At 41.0% G+C, this 12,473-nt stretch overlaps 1 protein-coding gene across 6 annotated transcripts in view; it reads right to left on the reverse strand.

The window, feature by feature from the left end:
- The window catches only part of ELF2 (E74 like ETS transcription factor 2), a 143,615-nt gene that overhangs the window by 99,476 nt on the left and 31,666 nt on the right, over positions 1 to 12,473 (reverse strand). For 4 of the 6 annotated variants that reach the window (XM_053581619.1, XM_053581605.1, XM_053581487.1 and 1 more), the window contains one exon: positions 943 to 1,027. The gene's annotated coding sequence lies outside the window, so the exon portion shown is untranslated. Of the gene's footprint in view, positions 1 to 942; positions 1,028 to 2,837; positions 2,886 to 2,974; positions 3,746 to 12,473 lie in introns of those variants that run through there. The other 2 variants (XM_053581555.1, XM_053581582.1) reach the window with 2 other exon arrangements.

Here is a 12,473-nt window from a genome sequence, read left to right on the forward strand (position 1 = left end):
GGTATATGGGGCTGGTGCCCTACTCACTGAGCCACAGGCACCGCCCAACCTCAAATTCTTAAACTTGATCAATCCTCTAGCCTCAGCTTCCTGAGGAGCTGGGACTATAGGCACCAATGCCCATGCCCAGCTAGTGTTTCTATTTTTAGTAGAGATGAGGTTTTACTCTTGTTCAGGCTGGTATCTGAAGTGATCCACCACCTCAGCCTCCCGGAGTGCTAAGATTACAGGCATGAGCCACAGGGCCCAGCCCAGAATTTTTTATATCAAAATTAAGTAATGCAAAAAATAAAGCATATCTAAAGAGAAAAGAACCTACATTTCTCATGAAACATTTCTTAAATATTATACTCTTACATTAAGTTTGACAACTAGTATCACACAGATATGGAAAGAAATAATAAAGAATTTTCATAAACTTTCACAATAAAATGAAATACTGGCAAAAAGCAGAAATTTCATCTCACTCTACCTAAGACTTATTACTACTACTTTTGGATATTATGAAAATAAAATGAAATACAAAGTACTTGTATCTTAAGAAGGAAACTTATGGGCGGCGCCTGTGGCTCAGTGAGTAGGGCGCCAGCCCCATATGCCGAGGGTGGCGGGTTCAAACCCAGCCCCGGCCAAACTGCAACCAAAAAAAAATAGCCGGGCGTTGTGGCGGGCGCCTGTAGTCCCAACTGCTCGGGAGGCTGAGGCAAGAGAATCGCGTAAGCCCAAGGGTTAAGAGGTTGCTGTGAGCCGTGTGACGCCACGGCACTCTACCTGAGGGCGGTACAGTGAGACTCTGTCTCTACAAAAAAAAAAAAAAAAAGAAGGAAACTTATTAAAAATTCATAGTGCCATCATACGAAAGCTATTATATATATAATGACTATCTCCAAATTCTGTTTTCTAAACACATACATAATAATAGCAAAAATAAACTTTACTTACAATTTGAATGTTAAGTAGTCTAAGCATCCTTCACTATTTTCACACCTTGGCAAGAGCTTAAGTCTGAACCAGCAGTTCTTTGGAACTACCAGTGGGAGAGGAAAAAAGACAGTATTAATATAATTCTATAAAAAGCAATTTGCTCAAAATAAGTGTAATTCATATAGTAAAAAACTTATTAAAACAAATCATTTCCAAAGCCTGATGACATACGTTTATAGAATGAACATAATATAGAAATTATTTCTAGCTTATTGAGGAACCAGAAGTTTTTATCTAACTTAAAATATTAAGTCACCACTATATAACAATTATTCAATAAGGATAGATCCTACATACATAGCCTATATCCCATATAGGCTACATTTCAAACCAACAGATTTTTAGTAAGTGGCTGCAGATATAACCTTGCTCCCTGTAAGCATAAAATCAAATTTGAAAAGGAAGACTAGCCCAAAAAACTACTGTAAAACAATGTTAATGATATATTATTATCTATTGGAATTATCTTCCTGTCATCCCACAAATTTAGTATCAACACACATCCAAACATCCCAAACCCTTCTTACTCACAAGCCTCCCCAAATATCCCTCCTTCTTTCAAAGGCTAATCTATTGATTTATGCACTAGATCTTAGGCCTCCCTCCATCAATTATTCCCTCCTTTCTTCAGCCTTCCCTTACCTAACTTTGGTTCCTCTTCCTTAACAAATAAACATTTACAAGACCCTCTCACCTTAAAGATGGAAAAGACTTCCATAATCCTACATACTCCTCCAGCTACCACTCTAGTTTCCTTTACCTTCTCAGATAAGATTCTAAAAAAAAAATCTTCTATACTCTCTCTCCACTTCCTGATTTCTCAAGTATTCCTCCTTCTATTCAAGTTTGGCATCTATCCCCACTCAACTGAAATTTTTACTAAATTCGCTTATCAAATCCAATGGATACATTTCTGCCTTCATAGGACTCAATGTCTCTGAAGCATTTAAAATTGTTGATCATTTCCTTCTTTAAACTTTTTTTTTAGACACCATCTCACTTTGCTGCCCTTGGTATGATGCCATGGTATCATAGCTCACAGCAACCTCAAACTCTTGGGCTCAAGCAATTTTCTTGCCTCAGCGTCCCGAGCAGCTGGGACTACAGGCGCCTGCCACAAGGCCCAGCTATTTTTAGAGGCAAGGTCTCGCTCTGGCTCAAACTGGTCTCAAACTCCTGAACTCAGGCAATCCACCTGCTTTGGCCTTCCAAGAGTGCTAGGATTACAGGCATAAGGCATGCTGCCCTCTTCTTGAAATTCTTCTTGAAACTCTTATCTTGAATTTACGTTTTTCCTCTCTAGCTACTCCTTTTCAATTCCTTCTCCCAGGCTTGAGAATCTTAAAGGGGCTTGAGACAAGGGTAATACAAATAAATACCATATGTCTAAATTAAGCTAACAAGCTGGTAAATTATCATTTTGATAAAGACTTTAATAACAACCTGAATGACCAAGTTCTGATTTTGAATTCTCAGACACCTTTCATTTCTACAGAGGCAGAAGGGAAGGCCACACCCACACCCTGCCCTGGCCTGCAGCCTATTCCTTTTCTCTTTCCACCTTTAGCTCTACTCCTAGTACAAAGGGCCTTAAATGCATGCATGTGGACATCCCAACCCACATGTCCAAACTATGGTCTCATGCCTGCAAACAGCTGTTCCTTAGCCATCCCTTAGATCTAGAGAAACCCATGTTCGTACACATGTGATATAGTCAAGAAAGGAAAGAATCAGGGAAGAGACCCATGAAGACACCCATGTGTCCCTTCATGGGTCTCTTCCCTGATTCTTTCCTTGGTCAGGATCCAAATATTCAGTTATTGATCTAGAAAGAGACCAGGTAAACTACTCACCTTGGCTTCCTATCACTCTATGAGGAAGGATGTAACTGGAAAAAGACCAAATGAGGACCATGAAAACACAAGAGCCCAGAGCAGGGTTCCCACTTGGCTAAGTCTAAGGACAATACTGCTCTCCAGTCAACTGGTACCTGTGGGTGTTTCAAGTGTCCCATCCTTAGTCTTTTTTTCTTCTGACATCTTTTTGGTTTTTTGGACACAGGGTCTCACTCTGTCACCTGGACTAGAGTACAGTGGTCAGTGGTGTTGTCAGAGCTCACTGAAACCTCAAAATTCTGGGCTCAGGCGATTATCCTGCCTCAGTGTCTCACTATGTTGCTGTTCTTGAACTCCTTGTCTTGAGAGAACTTCCTGCCTCAGCCTCCCAAAGTGCTAGGATTACAGGTGTGTTCCCCAGCCCTGCCTCTTCTGATTCTTTATGCTCTAAGATATGACACCTATTCCTACAGTTTCACTGAAATCTCTCTTCCAGTATAAACCATTTTCATCAGCTCCAATTTATCTTTGAGATGCTTTCTTATCTCTACTTCTTTGTGAAATTAGATAGAATATAAATAAATAATAAACCAAGATAACTCAGGAACACCATTCATTAGTTCAGTCATTCAACAAATACTAAATTTAGGTGGCAGGAGCGTAGCTATAAATAAAGGAATTTTATGAATCTTATACTCCTGTGGGGAGAGAGAAAATAAACAAAATATGTATAATATACATGTTGTTAGTAATAAAGGCTAAGGAGATAAATTAACCAAAGGGACAGGGAACTTAGCAGGAAGAAGAGTTGTAATTTCAAACGGAAAGGTTAGAGAAAGATTCACTGAGAAAGGCTTGGTGCCTCTGATGCCAGCCATATACACCTAAGCTGGCGGGTTTAAATCCAGCCTGGGCCAGCCAAACAACAATGACAGCTGTAACCAAAAAATGGCCAGGCATTGTGGCAGGTGCCTGTAGTCCCAGCGACTTGGGAGGCGGAGACAGGAGAATTGCTTGAGCCCAGGAGTTGGAGGTTGCCATGAGCTGTGATACTACAGCACTCTACCCAAGGCGACAGCTTGAGGCTCTGTCTCCAAAAAAAAAAGATTCACTGAGAAAGTGACATGTGAGTAAGGATCTCAAAGCAGGAATGAGGTGTGGTAACAACTAAAAGAAGAGCCTTCCAGTCAAAAGAAACAGAAAATTCTTAATTCAAGAAGGAGTTTGCCTGACTAGTTCAAGGATCAGTAAGGAGGTCAACATGTCTGAAATGAAGTGAGCTAGAACAAGAAAGGTAGTTGAAGGGGCCATGCAGACCCTCTGCAAGGACCGTGACTTTTATTTCAGGTCAAAGGTAGGTTTTACACTGAGAGAAAACCCAATTATGATAGTGATCATTCAGATAATGAGTTGAGAACAGACAAGGGGACAAGAACCGAATCAGAAATGTCAGTTAGGAGGCTACTACAGTAATGAGGTCAGAAACAACCTGACGAGGACAGGAGTGTTACTTTGGAAGTAGTGAAAAGTTGTCAATCTTTATGCATGTATTTTGCAGGTAAAAGGACAAGATTTGCTAGCAGAGAAGATGTGCATTGAATTGATCTGAGCGAAAAAGAGGAGTCAAGAATGAATACAGGCTAGAGGGTTCCCAGAAGAAAATGAAGTAGGAAGCATCAGCAATCTATCTCCCCACCTACAAAACAACCACACTGGCAGACCCTGCCTAATGTTACTATTTTGGAACTCTGGAGGATACTAAAACCTTACAACTTCCAGATGAAGGCTTCAACAGTAAATTGGGGTTAATTTCAGTCATTTCAGCTCTTAGCACAGTATCAGCTACCCATCCTCACCTCCACCCCCATGACAAGACAGCTATGCACATGTTGCTAGAGCAGTCAGTATGTAAATGCAGCCTATGGGAGCCAGAACAGGCAAAAAAGATCCTGTTTTCCCAATTTGGGGGAATCTGTGCTTGGTCAGCCACTACTGCTTCAGATCACAGAGGTGCACACAGAGATGGGTAGCCATTGTTGCTCTCCCCCATTGTTGCAAGCCCCTCCTCCTCCAGCTGAAATCACTTTCAGGGAAGCTTAAAGGGCCAGAATCCTTTCTCCCATTTTTTTCTGTTTTCCCCTTTTGAGAGGCTGTTATTGATGACTATGACATTTAAAAACAATTACATATATGGAAAAAAGTAGAAAGGGATCACACATGCTCAGGGAAAGGCTCAGTCTCAGACCTAAGGCTCAGGCTTAAGACCTAAGAAGACCTTAAGTGAACCTCTAGCTGATCTTTGGCATAGAATCAGCCTACAAAAAAATTTTTTTAATTACTAAAAAAAGACAATACATCAGGCAAGAGAAGGCCCCTCCAAATAGGGTCGGGGGAGATCAAACTCTCACTCTTTGGTGATGATATGATCCTATTCCTGGAAAATCCCAGGGACTCAACTACAAAACTCTTAGAAGCGATCAAGGAATACAGCACCGTCTCAGGATACAAAATCAATACTTACAAATCAGTAGCTTTTATATATGCCAACAACAGTCAAACCGAAAATATAGTCAAGGACTCTATTCCTTTTTACGATAGTGCCAAAGAAGATAAAATATCTGGGAATTTACCTAAGAAAGGAAGTGAAAGATCTCTATAAAGAGAACTATGAAACTCTGAGAAAAGAAAATAGCTGAAGATATCAACAAATGGAAAAACGTATCATGCTATTGGCTGGGAAGAATCAATATCGTTAAAATGTCCATACTACCCTAATTTTTTTTTTTTATTAAATCATAGCTGTGTACATTAATGCAATCATGAGGTACAATGTGCTGGTTTTATGTACAATTTGAAATATTTACATCAAACTGGTGCAATGTACAGATTTAATGCAATTCCTATTAAAGCCCCATTGTCATAGTTTAGACAGCTTGAAAAAATAGTGCTTCATTTTATATAGAATTAGAAAAAAACTTCAAATAGCCAATACATTACTCAGAAATAAGAACAAATCGGGAGGTATCATGTTACCAGACTTCAGGCTATTCTATAAATCTATAGTGATCAAAACAGCATGGTACTGGCATAAAGACAGAGAGTTAGATTTATGGAACAGAAATGTTCCAGACACATTGTCCCAGAGAACAGAATAAAGAACCAAGAGATGAACCCAGCTACTTACCATCATTTGATCTTTGACGAGCCTATCAAAAATATTCAGTGGGGGAAAGACTCCCTATTTAACAAATGGCATTGGGTGAACTGGCTGGCAACCTTTAGCAGACTGAAACTGGACCCCCACCTTTCACCATTAACAAAAATTGATTCTCACTGTATAAAAGATTTAAACTTAAGATATGAAACTATAAAAATACTAGAAGAGAGTACAGGGAAAACACTTGAAGAAATCAGCCTGGGAGAGTATTTTATGAGGAGGACCCCCGGGGCAATTGAAGCAACACCAAAAATACATTGCTGGGATCTGATCAAACTAAAAAGCTTTTGCACATTCAAGAGCACAGTAAATAAAGCAAACAGACAACCTTCAGAATGGGAGAAGATTTTTGCAGGTTATGCTTCTGACAAAGGTCTCATAACTATAATCCACAGAGAACTCAAACTAACCAATAAGAAAAGAACAAATGGGCAGCGCCTGTGGCTCAGTGAATAGGGCGCTGGCTCCGTATACCAAGGGTGGCAGGTTCGAACCTGGCCCCAGCCAAACTGCAACAAAAGAAAAGAAAAAAACAAAACAGAAAAATCATTCCTGAGGCTCAGTGAAGAAAAAAACAAATAACCCCATTTCTATGTGGGCAAGAGACTTGAACAGAAACTTATCTCTGATGAGGAGAGGCACATGGCCTACAAACACCACATGAAAAAATGCTCATCATCCTTAATTATCAGAGAAATGCAAATCAAAACCACTTTGAGATATCATCTAACTCCAGTAAGATTAACCCACATCAGGGCGGAGGCTGTGGCTCAAAGGGGTAGGGCGCTGGTCCCATATGCCGGAGGTGGTGGGTTCAAACCCAGCTCTGGCCAAAAAACACACCAAAAAGAATAATAAAATAAAAAGATTAGCCCACATCACAAAATACCAAAACTACAGATGTTGGCATGGATGCAGAGAGAAGGGAACACTTCTACACTGCTGGGGGGAATGCAAGCTAATATGACCTTTTTGGAAAGAAGTTTGGAGAACACTCAAGGAACTAAAAGTAGACCTACTGTTCAATCCTGAAATTCCTCTACTAGTTATATACCCAGATGATCAAAAATCATTTTACAACAAAGACATCTGCACCAGAATGTTTCGTTGTAACCCAATTTCATAATTGCCAAGACATGCAAATAGCCCAAGTGCCCATCGACCCATGAATGGATTAACAAATTGTGGTATATGTACACTGTGGAATACTATGCAGCCATAAAAAAAGATGGAGACTTCACATCTTTTATGTTTCCCTGGATGGAGCTGGAACATACTCTTCTTAGTAAAGTACCTCGGGAATGGAAAAGAAAGTATTCAATGTACTCAATACTACTATGAAATCAATATATAATCACCAACACATTCATATGAAAGGTAAAACATAACTATAGCCCAGAAAGTAGAAGGGAAGACAGAGGGGAGGGGAAGCGGGAGGTGGGAGGAGGGAGGGTGTTTGGAATTGATACAGGACAAGTGGCATCCCAGCCAGCTTGTGGAGATGGGGGGGGGGGGCCCGTGGACCAGCTGCCTCCACCTTGGTGGTGTTGATGCCATGGCAAAGGAACCAGCAGGCTGGAGGGTAGGCGGTGGGGGTAGGGGTGGAGGGAGGGTGTTTGGAGTTGAGGGCCCGACAACTGCTGGGGAGACCTTAGACTAAACAGGGAACCCCTATTTTCTAGGCCTGGTCAATTTCATGTAAGTTTCCTAGGCCTGGGAATGAAAGGGATTGTAGACATTCATTTGCCACCCAGACATGACCCAGACATGTTCCAGACACATTGTCCCAGAGACGTTGTCCCAGATATGCCCCAGACACGATGTCCCAGACAGGCTAAACATAACCACCAAGACACGCTAAATGTAACTACCAAGGGCCAGACACGTCCCAGACACATTGTCCCAGACACCCAGACACGACCCACACATGTCCCAGACATGACGTCCCAGACATGCTAAGTATAATTACCCAGGGCCCCATGAGACTATATATACCCCTAGACAAAGAGCTCAGAGACAGACAGGGAGCTTTTCTCTCCTGACTTGGGTTTTCTCTCTCTGCCAGGAGCTCGGGCGTTTCTGTATTCTTTTCTGTAAATAAATCCTGTGTTACCACTGATCTGTGGTCTGCGGATTCATTCTTCAAATCACCGAGACGAAGAACCTACTTGAAGAGCGAAATTCCAATTCCAGTATCAGGGGGACCTCACCTAATGTGCATGATGCAATGGTACATTTCAAAACTATTAAGAAACGAGTATAGGCCAGGTGTGGTGGCTCTCGCCTATAGTCCCAGAGCTGTGGGAGGCCAAGGAGGGTGGATTGCCTGAGCTCAGACGTTAGAGACCAGTATGAGCAGCAGTGAGCCATAGTAAGACCCCGTCTCTAGTAACATCAAAAACAGCCAGAGGTTGTGGTGGGCGTCTGTAATCCTAGCTACTGGGGAGGCAACGGGAAAGAGAATCACCAGAGGAAGAACATTAAAAAAAAGAAGAAAATGAACAACATAAAACAAAAAAAAGTACTTCAAACGAAGAAGAATGAACAAGCAAGCTAAAATTAAAAATTAAAAAAAAGAAAAAGAAACGAGTATAATTGTGATGGATGTGTTACTTAGTTCAATGTAAGCATTTCACATTGTATATCAAATCAGTATACTGAACCCCATAAATGCATCAACGTACAAAGTTATGATTTAATAAAAACAAAAAGATAATACACAAAAACAGTAGCATAACAAAAAAAAAATGACAGAAGTCCTTTTTTATCAGTAATTACTTTAAATGTAAATGGAGTAAGCTAACCAATCGAAAGTGGAGATTGGAAGAATGAATTAAAACACATGATCCAACAATATGCTGTCTGTAAGAGACAAGCTTTAGATCCAAAGACAAAAATGGAAAGTAAAAGTGAAAGGATATAAAAAGGTATACTATGCAAAAAATAAGCAAAAGAAAGCAGGACTGGCTATAACAAAAGGCAAAATCGGCTTTAAATGAAAAAAAGTTTATAAGAAACAAAGAAGAATATTTTATATTATTAACAAAAGGTTCAATAATAGCAAGAAAATATAACAATCATAAACATATGAAAGAAAACTGAAAGACTAGAAAGGAGAAATAGATGGCTTTACAATAATACTTGGGACTTCAATATTGCCCTTTCAACAATGAATAGAACAACTAGACAGAAAATAGAGGACTTAAATAACATAATAAACCACCTAGGATTAACAGATAAACAAAACACTCTGCCCAACAGTAACAGAATAAGCATTCTTCTGAAAAGCACACAGAACATTTTCTAGAATAGACCGTATGTTAGGCCACAGATTAAGTCAATGGATTTTAAAAGATGTATATCATATAATGTATCTTCTCTGATCACACTGGAATGAAGTTAGAAATCAACAGAAGTGGGCAGCGCCCATACCTCAGTGGGTAGGGCACCCACCACATATACCAAGGCTGGTGGGTTTGAACCCAGCACAGGCCAGCTAAAACAATGATGACAACTGCAACAACAACAACAAAAATAGCCAGGTGTTGAGGCAGGAGCATGTGGTCCCAGCTACTTGGGAGGCTTAGGCAAGAGAACCTCTTAAGCCCAAGAGTTTGAGATTGCTGTGAGCTGTGACACCACAGCACTCTATCAAGGGCGACAGCTTGAGACCCTGTCTCAAAAAAATAAAAATAAATCAACAGAAGTAAAACTGAAAAAGCCATAAATGGTAGAAATTAAACAACACACTCTTTAAACAACCAAAAAATTATATACTACAACCAAGTAGAATTTATTTCTGAACCATAAGGAAGGTTAAACAAATGAAAATTGATTAATGTAATAATCCCATTATTAATAGAATAAAGGTAAAAAAACCACATGATCCCCCCATTGATAACAAAATACATCTGGCTCGGTGCCTATGGCTCAAGTGGCTAAGGTGCCAGCTATGTACAGCTGAGCTGGTGGGTTCGAATATAGCCCGGGCCCGCCAAACAACAACGATAGCTGCAACCAAGAAATAGTCAGGCATTGTGGCGGGTGCCTGTAGTTCCAGCTACTTGGGAGGTGGAGGCAGGAGAATCGCTTGAGCCCAGGAGTTGGAGGATGCTATGAGCTGTGATGCCATAGCACTCTACCCAGGGCGACAGCTTCAGGCTCCGTCTCAAAAAAAAAAAAAAGAAAATACATCTGATAAAATTCAATACCCTTTCATGGTAAAAAATTCAACAAACTAAGAATAGAAGGAATCAACATCAACAAAGTGAAAACCACACAACAGGCCAAGCCTAAGTAATCCTCTGGGAGGCAAAAGAGGGCAGATTGCCTGAGCTCAGGAGTTCGAGACCAGCCTGAGCCAGAGTGAGACTCCCATCTCTAAAAATAACTGGGCATTGTGACGGGCACCTAACAAAGTCTCACTTTTTTTTGAGATGAAGTCTTACACCCATGACAGAGTGCCATGGTATCCCAGCAACCTCAGCGTTTGACACATTTTCTTTTTCTTTATTCAAAGCCCAGTTCGGCTGCAAAACAGCCAAGATCTTTTTTGTTTGTTTGTTTTTAAATCATTCTTTTTTTTTTTTTTTTGCAGTTTTTGGCCAGGGCTGGGTTTGAACCAGCCACCTCCAGCATATGGGACCGGCACCCTACCCCTTTGAGCCACAGGGACCACCCTGTTTGTTTTTTTATTGTTAAATCATTGCTGGGTTTGACACATTTTCATCACACTGGTTAACATAGCCTTCCTGGCATTTTCTTAGTTATTGTGTTAAGACATTTATATGCTACATTTACTAAGTTTCACATGTACCCTTGTAAGATGTACTGCAGGTGTAATCCCACCAATCACCCTCCCTCCACCCATCCTCCCCGCTCCCCTCCCCACCCTCTCCCCCTTCCCCATATTCTTAGGTTATAGCTGGGTTATAGCTTTCCTATGAAAGCCATAAATTAGTTTCATACTAGGGCTGAGTACATTGGATACTTTTTCTTCCATTCTTGAGATACTTTACTAAGAAGAATATGTTCCAGCTTCATCCATGTAAACATGAAAGAGGTAAAGTCTCCATCTTTCTTTAATATTCTAAATATTAATATGCATAATATTCCATGGTGTACATATACCATAATTTATTTCCTCATGTTTTAAGGGAAGTATATGATATGGATTGGGGTAAGAGAATTATTAAAAGTATTGAGTCCTGAGGGAAAGAGATTGTATTACAGCTGATAGCTATAAAAACAGCTAGTAATTGACCAAATGGAGAAGCAGAGGAAGGATGTTTAAGACGGAGAGGAGTACAGAGAACTATAAGCAACTATGGACTAAAGTTAGATGTAGGGGGTAGAGGGTGATGAGGCTGGTCAAATGAGCCTAGATTAAATTAGCAATTTTCAAGCCAGGCGTAGTGGGTTACGCCTATAATCCTAGCACTCTGGAAGGCTGAAGCAGGTGGATGGCTTGAGCTCAGGAGTTCAAGACTAGCCTGAGCAAGAGCAAGGCCCCACTTCTAAAAAAATAGCCAGGTGTTGTGGTGGGTGCCTGTAGTCCCAGCTACTGGGAGGCTGAGGCAAGAGAATCACTTGAGCCCAAGAGTTGGAGGTTGCTGTGAGCTATGACGCCACCATAGTCTACCCAGGGTGACAGAGTAAGACTGTGTCTCAAAAAAAAAAAAAAAAAACAAATAGTAGCCCTACTAAGGAGTACAAAGTGGTATCTCTTTGTAGCAGTCATTCATTCATTTCACCCAGGATGGAGTGCAATGGTGCAATCACACATAACTTAATGAAGCCGCAAACTCCTGGGCACAATGAAGCAGTCTTTTGCTTCAGCTTCCCAGGTAGCTGGGGCCACAGGCACACACCACCACACTTGGATAATTTTTAAATTTTTTGTAGAGATAAGGTCGGTCTTTCTTTTTTTTTTTTTTTTGTAGAGACAGAGTCTCACTGTACCGCCCTCGGGTAGAGTGCCGTGGCGTCACACGGTTCACAGCAACCTCTAACTCTTGGGCTTACGCAATTCTCTTGCCTCAGCCTCCCGAGCAGCTGGAACTACAAGTGCCTGCCACAACGCCCGGCTATTTTTTTGTTGCAGTTTGGCCGGGGCTGGGTTTGAACCCACCACTCTTGGCATATGGGGCTGGCACCCTGCTCACTGAGCCATAGGTGCCGCCCAAGGTCGGTCTTTCTATGTTGCCCAGGCTGGTCTTGAACTGGCCTCAAGCTGTCCTCCCTCAGGGGCCTTCCGAAGTGCTTGGACTAGAGGTGTGAAGCCTTGCACTTGGATTGAAGCTTTGCACTTAGATTTTCATTTCCCAAATGATTAGTGATGTCAAGCGTCCTTTCACGAGCTTATTGGTCATTTGCATATCTTCCTTGGAGAACTATCTATTCAAATCTTGGCCCATTTTGAACTGGATTATTTTTGT

Source organism: Nycticebus coucang, chromosome 1 (assembly GCF_027406575.1).
Source record: "Nycticebus coucang isolate mNycCou1 chromosome 1, mNycCou1.pri, whole genome shotgun sequence".
NCBI classification, from domain to species: Eukaryota; Metazoa; Chordata; class Mammalia; order Primates; family Lorisidae; genus Nycticebus; species Nycticebus coucang.